At 40.9% G+C, this 8,311-nt stretch overlaps 1 protein-coding gene across 7 annotated transcripts in view; it reads left to right on the plus strand.

The window, feature by feature from the left end:
• Window positions 1-8,311, plus strand: part of TBC1D1 (TBC1 domain family member 1) — a 192,621-nt gene that overhangs the window by 33,170 nt on the left and 151,140 nt on the right. The window contains exon 1 of one of the 7 annotated variants that reach the window (XM_025212590.1): window positions 4,233-4,320. The exons of the other annotated variants lie outside the window; for them this stretch is intronic. The gene's annotated coding sequence lies outside the window, so the exon portion shown is untranslated. Of the gene's footprint in view, window positions 1-4,232; window positions 4,321-8,311 lie in introns of those variants that run through there. 7 annotated transcript variants of the gene reach the window in all.

Raw genomic sequence — 8,311 nt, forward strand, 5'->3', positions numbered from 1 at the left:
GGCGGGCGGACGGGTGGTGTGGGGGGGGTGGGGGGGAATGGGGGGAGAACCATATGCTAAGACAGACAGGCGGGGCTTATTTTTGAATGCTTGCTCCATCTTTAAGGGATACTAGTCCCCTCTTCCCTCCTCTTCCCTCTTTCCTGCCATCTGCTTGCACAGGGAACAAGAGGTGGGGGCATGCCCCCTTCCTGGGGTATCATGCTACTTCCCTTTCCTACCAGACTCTGTCCGGCACTAAATGGTAACTGTAATTCTAAATGGTAACAGTAATGCATGCCTGATGAAGGGTATTTATACTCGAAATCTTACTAAGAAGAATTTTTCCAACTATTTGAGTTTGTCTAATAAAAGATATCAGAGTTACCCAAAGAACTTTGTTTAACAGTATAAAGACACTTACAGTTTAAAGTTTCACAGCTCTAGTTTATCTGATTTTTCTGCTTTATAATAAGCTTGATAAACGAAGTAAAATGCAGGTACCTTTAGATGCAAAATGCTAACATTGCAAAGGAAAACATTTTCTGGGAGAATATAGTTTATTTGTAAATATTAAATAGACAAAAACAGTGCCTGTTCAACAGAGATTGGTGCCTGATATCAGTTCATGGCCTGGCGTGTCTCTTAGTTCCATTAGCTGGATATCTGATTAGTGTGAAAACATTAACTGTCAGGCTGGCACAAAGTAGGCTTGATGCAATAAGCCCATTTCCAGTTACCAACCCTTAAGAGCCAAATTGTCTTGGAAATCCGTAACTCAAACTTCAGCATGTTGAAGGCTTGATTCTCTCTCTGACATCTATGTGCTACTTATTCCCAGTATTGAGAATTAGTAGTGAATTACATGTGTTCAGCAGCAGGAGAACAGACTTCAGCTGTATATACTGCATTCTCTTTATTCCTCTTACATTTTTACTGTCATGTAACTTTTCCAGCTATTAACAGGAGGCTGTTGGTGGGTGTTCTGCAGGGATGCAAAAATTGAGATAATTCTTCTAGTCTGTATTTGACTGGATATAGAGTAAGGCTGTGCGAAACAGTACCATTCTGCTTCGACTTCTGTTTCGACATTTCAATGGAACAGTGTTTTGTTTCAAGTTTCATTTTGTTTCAAAACCACCGTTCTGTTTCATTTCGTCGAAATTGTTTCAACATTTCACCTATAGGCTATAATGGGGAAGCATGAAACTGCCTATAACTCTGTCATTTCTTGCCTGATTCAGATGAAACTTGCAGGGATAGTAGCCCCTTCTGAGGGCATGAAGCCCATAGAGTTTCAAGGAGATTGGTGCAGAGGTTTTTGGGACACTGCACCTCAAGTTGTTGACAAGCAAAACTTCTGGCACTTGCCAGCAGCAGCAGCCTCCTGTCATCTGGCCTGCCAAACTGGCGGTCCGCACCCTTGGGAAGGCTGCAGGGCTGTGCCGGACTCCTCCTAGGGGTGTGGGCCCCCATCTGCCTGTCGGATGACAGGAGGCTGGTTCTGCTGTCTGGGGCTAGCAGCAGCACCAGTCTTTCCAGCGCTGGGAAGATTGGTGCTGCCACTGGCCCTAGACAGCAGAACCAGCCTCTTGTGATCCAACAGGCAGATTCGGGGGCCCGCACCCCTGGAAGAAGTCCGGCACAGCCCCTGTAGCCCTCCCAGGGGTGCGAGCGGGCCCCCGATCTGCCTGCCAGATGACAGGAGGCTGCTGCTGCTGGCTGGGACCATTGCGCAGCCCGCACCCAGCTCCAGGAAGATTGGTGCTACTGCTGGCAGCAGCCTCCTGTCATCCAGCAGGCAGATTGGGGGCCTGCACCCCCAGGAGGAGTCTAGCACAGCCCCTGCAGGCCTCTCGGAGGTGCAGGCAGGCCCCTGATCTGCCTGCCAGATGACTCCTAGGAGGCTGTTGCTGCTGGCTGGGACTGTCTCTGGTCTTGACCTGTGCCGAGCGCCAGGAAGATTGATGTTGCTGCTGGCCCCAGTGGGCAGTCATCTGGTGCACAGATCTGGGGGCTGTACCCCCGAGAGGGCTGGGGGCTGTGCCAGAATCCTCCCGGGAGGTGTGGCCCCCAGGTCCGTACCGGATGACAGGAGGCTGTTGCTGCCAGCTGGGACCGGCGCTGAAGCCATTTAAGCCTGGCTTCGGAACTTGAAACGTTTTGAATGCCCTTGTTTTGTTTGAAAGCTGTTTCAAAGGCTTTTGTTTCGTTTCGAGTTCAAAATGCATTGAAATAGCTGTGAAACGAAACACCTGGCAAAATTTCACATAGCCCTAATATAGAGTTTTTTCATGTTTGTTGAAGATTAATTCAGTTTTATGCATTCTAACAGAGTATTCATATATGGTTCCTGGGGACTGAGAAGTTCACAGGAGGCCTGGATAAACAAAATAAAGGTTCCTCTCTGAGACTGTTGATTTATGTACACGTTCCTGGTTTTAAATTTCTGCATATAAACTGACGAAGGCTTTTGCCACATTCCCTTTATGCAGCCTCAACAGTCTGTAAACTCCAAACAAACCATATAAAATTAATACAAATAAGAGAACTCTTATGCTTCGAGAGTTCAATCTTTGCTTCTGAACTACAAATCTGTTTTTCTCACTCAGGAGAGTAGCCCAGACTCTCTTAAATCATAAACTAAAGAAAGCTTCAGTCAGACAAATTGTCCCCAAGCAGGCTGCCACATTCTTAGTAGGTGAAAGTTAAGGGCTTCCAAAATTCAATTACATCTTGATACATTCCAATCTAATAATTTTAATTTTATTTTATTCTAATTCTTATCTAATAATCTGATTTGTATAATCTAGCCTAAAAGTAAAATCTAGAAATCTTAATTTTTTAAAATTGTATACCTCTTTCAACAATAAACAGTAGCCATGGCTGAAAGCACTGAGGCCAAAATTCTCTGTCCTGTCCCTCTCAATTCCTTTAATTCAGGGGTGGGCAAAATGCGGCCTGGGAGTCAGATGCAGCCTGCCAGGCCATTCTGTCCAGCCCGCAGGGCCCCTAAAAAATTTAGAAAATTAATATTTATTTGCCCTGGGCTGCCTGTTATGCGGCTCTCGATGGCTTGCCAAAACTCAGTAAGTGGCCCTCTGCCCAAAATAATTGCCCGCCCCTGCAGTCTAATTGGTCCTACACATATGTTGTAAAAAGCAATTAAGAAAATACAAAAGAATACCAGTGCATAATATAATAAATAACCTTTACTACAGAGTTTACAACAGAGCAATAAAATATTTTAATCTATTCAGTCTCATATGAAACACCTCTAGATCATAACTTAGTCAAATATCCCTTCTTGATGTGGCAGGAAGTACCCCTGTAGAACCAGGAAGTGGATTTTTGGGTAATGAGATTCAAATTCAAGATACTAACTGCAGGTTAAGCAATGATATTGTACCTGCTTAAAATCCCACAGAAGTTTCACTGGCACCTTCATTTCTCAAGACTCCAAACTAACTCATTTCATTGTATTCCACCCCAGAGGTAGTTGCACCAAAGAAACTGTTTGCTCATTTCTTGTTTTTAAAACTCTTTATCATTGTTTGAGACCAAAGTCTCTCTAATTCTAGTCACTTAGTTTGCTCCACAGAAGCTGACTTTTGCCCCTGTCTGGAGACTGATGAACTCTAGGGGCATGTCCCCATGAGTGCACTCACGCATTTCCTGGGGACAAATAGCAACAGCACATATTTGTACCACTGCTACTTGTCCCTGGGCATGCTGTGACATGTGGTATATTACCCCAGGTGAGGTAGGAGAGGCTGGGGCCAGCACCTGGGCTGGGCCCAGCAGCTTTTCTTGGGGGCTTCCTGGGGCTATAGTGGCGATGATTCAGGCACACAGAGCCTGGTTGGCAGCCAGTGTGGCTCTGGCCGGCCAGGCTCTGGTTTTGGACGTTGAATGCTGTTGCCACGTGCACTGTACCACTTTATTTTGGTGCATTTTTTTAGATACTGGGATTTCTTGGTGTCTGATTTTGCCCCCAGGCACATTAACATATTAACGTGTGGCATGTGCATTTTGCGGTGCCTCTAAAGGCTTTGAGGCACCACAGGCTGCACATTCTCGTTCATGGGGATGCAGCCTAGGACTCCACTTCGGTTATGAGTATACCCGTATGGAGCAGGTGTCAGGATTAGGACATAAGAAATGTCATACAGGATCAGACTACAGGTCCATCTAGTCCAGTATCTTGTGTCTCTCAGTGGCGTAGAACGTATGCAGAGTGGATGAGTGTTTATTTATGCAGGACTTAGCCAGACATTTCTGTTCTCCGCCCTTCTTCTCTTACAGTTTCCAGCAATTGGAAGCCCAGGAAGTATTTTGAAGGTACAGCCCTACTACATTTTTAATGCATACTGCTGGATCTATCCTTCATGAATTTGTATAATCTTCTTTTGAATTTGGTTAAATTATCAAGAACAATTATTAAGAAAAAGATAGAATAATAATATTTATTTAATTGTATTTTATTTTTATTTAGCTAAATAGTCTGCCCCATTTGAAAGCGTGTACTAGACCCTGATCCTAAAAAAACGTACAATCTTGCTTATTTGCTCTGTGTGGTTTACATGTGTGAAACTGAATGTATGTATTATTAGTGTTTGGCTTGGGTATAATGTGAAAGGGAAGAAGTTAAAGAAGCCTATGTTGAATGACTCAGCTGAAATGCATGCTTGGATTCATGGTTATAGGATAACGGATGACTATTGTTAAGGAATCTTTTGTTCTAACACAAATGGAAGTGCGGTCAGCACATGTGGCAGAAATATGCTGTTGGATCTTACTCTAAAATAAGATCCAACGCTTGAATTCTTTGAAGTGTTTCAGCTTTATCAAAAGAATAGATGATCAGTGAGGACACATTCCTTTGCTACGTTTTAACAGTTGTTTTCCAATGCATGGTTATGCAATAATAAGATAAAGCATTAGCAATAATGAAACTGGGGAAAATGCACTTTAATTTAAAAAAAATTAACAACTGGAATTCAGAGAGGTGATTTTTTGGGGTGATTAAAGAACAGTATTTGAAGCTCATTCTTGAAGAGGTTATACTAACTTTTTGTAGTTTCTTAATGTACTGCCAGAGACAGCATGTTGCACAGAGTATGAAGTCCACACTTAGGAGATGCATTTAAAGAGTTAATAAACTGGAGGAGGCACGAGACAGAAATGAGAAACAGCAAGTAAAGCATACATGTAAAGGAATATTATTCATTCAGTATTTCAGCCCTAGTGTATTTGAAGTGGAAAATAATCTATCACACAACAAAGCAACATAAGTGTTATAGATAATTCTATTAAAATACAAATAGTGTAGGTATCAGAGTTATAGTATATGTTAACTATGATCTTGGTATGTTGCCAACACTATTCTGAATATATCACTACACAGGAAATATCTGGTGAAGGAGCGTGGTGTAGCTCCTAATCAAATGAAGACTGACAATGGAAAAGAATCACAGAGTTCTGATTGGTCAATGATGCTGAATGCACTTTTAATTTTAATGAGGTAACTACTGTGTACAAACCAGTCCAGGAAGAGCTAGCTCCATCCTGCTTAAGGTCTAGTGTTTGATTTGCATGAGGGTTAAAACACAGAGGTCTGGGATGAGGGCAACATTACAGAAATTAAGATTTCTTCAGCTGGATTCTGGAAAGGAAAAGGAAAACATGGTATTTTTTTTCTTTTGTTATCTTTACTTGCTTTGTTAAAGTTAATATTCATAAAGATATAATTGGAGCTGAGCCATTGATATTAGTGGGAATAGGGGGAAGTCCTTTCCAACCAAAAAATGTTCTACATCTTGTGGGCTATGATATTATCAGGTGTAAATTACTGGAGTTCCACTTGTTAGTAGAACAGTGGAGCTGATTTATATTCCTGGAGATCTAGCCCAATACACTTGTACAGATTTTCTTCTGTCTTAATTGAACTGCTGTTTTCACTGAAACTAAATATATTGCTTGTTAGGTTCTAGAAAATCAGTGTACTTCGTTAGTGTGAGTTTTGTCTAGTTGTTTCAATATCTTGGTTTTCTTTGATTTTTTTTTCTCTTTTTTATGGAATAACTCTTGTTTTCAAACAGCTAAAGTGAAATTCCAATAGATGCCTTAGAGTTTCATTTAAGGTTTAGAAATGCTTCCTTGAGGCATCCTAACTTCTTACCATCAAGTGTTATATGTGTTTCTGTCAAATTAGCCATGTTCAGCTTTGTGCTTTTAAATATTTAAAGGCAATATGAATGTTGCATTGGAAAGTAGAGTTTAAATTGACAGTAGAACTTGGCTTTTTAATGGTGAGAATCTAATTTGTGATTATGGCAAATAAAACAGTTACTAAGAGATGTAGCATCTTTCCATGTTGTGCAGAACAGTCTACATTTTTATAGCAACCTGGTACTGCAAAAACTAACTACTCGCATATTTAAAACTAATCACTTGCACAAGTAAGGATCAAGGCCTTGCACTGTAAAAACATATGTACAGAATTATTTTATTTGTAATGTGTGTGTTTTAGCTAAAGTGATGTTCCATTTATTGGCAGTATTTATTTGTGGTTACCTAGAGCACATTGTAAAATTATATATTTTATAACTAACTTTTATTTTAATCCTAATGAAGAGCTGCTGTGTCCATTCTTTATTTTCTTTGTGTCAGGCCTGTCTGGACAAATAATTTTCTTATAGTTATCCATGATCAAAAGCAGAAGTTTTTATTCAGTACTTCAAAATTATATAATTTCCAATGTGCAGTGTTCCTCCACAAAGGAAATGAGACATTCTCAAATGTTTACTTCCTAGCTAAATAACTCCTTGTAACCACATACATTTGACATTGAGGGGTAGTTTATTTTTGATCCTTAGTAGCTGATTCAAAATGAAAATTTACGCAATCACACGTTCATTTATTCGTTATTTCAGTTCTTTGCAATCCTTCCTTTTTTTACTCCCTTCCTTTAAACTTTCTAAAGCTGTTTTTTTTTTTTGGGCCAAACTGTTCTTTCCCAATGACTAACCACAGAAATCTCTAGGGAATAGTTCAAGACTCTAAGAGAAAGGAAATGTAATACTTACGTGTGGGGGAGGAAAGATAGTAGGAATTTGGATGGTGTGAATGAAAACCTTTTTATTGTGTCTTCTCTAGCGTCAGACATGGGTAATCTGCATTTGATTGTCTTATTCCTAAAATCTCATTGTCAAAGAGAGTCTTTCATCAGGTATATTTTATTGATATGTCTATTTAATTTTCATGCTCCAAAATGTCTCTGAACTAGAGATACTGTGAGTGAACATGAGTGACAAGCACTAAAATTGTCATCACTTTATTTTCAATATTTTTAAATGTAGTTTATCATAGAAATCCACTGGGGTTTTTGCTTTTTGTTCCAAGCCTGGGAGTTTCCTACCCCAGTTCAGGCTACCAGACAGCACCCTCTAGAGCAGTGGTTTGCAACCTTTTTATTCCTGAGACACCCCTTGATAGACTCAAGGCACCTCACAGAAAATGCCGCTCTGAGTTTTCACTCATTTTTTGACTCCAGAAAAACAATAAAGCAATTCTTTTGTTGCAAAGAACTCAGAAAGACCACACCAGGTCAGAATGCTTTTAATGCAGTGGATTCCTATTTGAAATCTCTGGGTTTATCTTGTGAATCATGTTTGCACATCTAACAATGCTGACATTGCCTAGCACTGTTCAGCACCCTTGAAAGGAGCTCGAGGCACCCTGGGGTGCAACAACACCCTGGTTTAGAATCACTGCTCTGGAGTCAAGGCTGCTGTAAAGCAAGCTGCCTGGGTGAACCCCCCACACTCGTAGGCAAAGGCCTTACAAGCTGAGAGAGCTAAGCTACCTCTCCCTGGTAGTTTGGTCTTTGGCAGATGTTTTTGCAGTCGAGAGGACTAGGTGACAAGAAGGGCTCCCCTTGCTGTGCTGGATGCTGCATGCTGACACCTCCTCTTATTCCACAGTTTCTATAGCTTTGGGACAGAGATGCTCTATAGCAGCAGTTCCCAAACTCTGACAGTTTGCTCGCTATCAATTTAAAACGATACAACCTTACGTACCACCAGCAATTTTTGTCATATAAAGTAATTATAATAAATCTGTTAATGCGTACCATTGACAGGTTGTCTTCATACCACTGGTGGTACCCATACCCCAGATTGGAAAACACTGCTTTATAGCTGTTTACCATTTTTTCCCCTACCCTTTCTCTGTTCCTCCAATTCTGTAGTCTGGAAGCTACCAAATATCAGGTCAGTCAGCTGAAGAAATGCTGGTGAATCTGAACTATGCTAGTGTTGGTGGTTCACAG

Source organism: Alligator sinensis, unplaced genomic scaffold (genome assembly GCF_000455745.1).
Source record: "Alligator sinensis unplaced genomic scaffold, ASM45574v1 scaffold412_1, whole genome shotgun sequence".
Lineage (NCBI taxonomy): Eukaryota > Metazoa > Chordata > Crocodylia > Alligatoridae > Alligator > Alligator sinensis.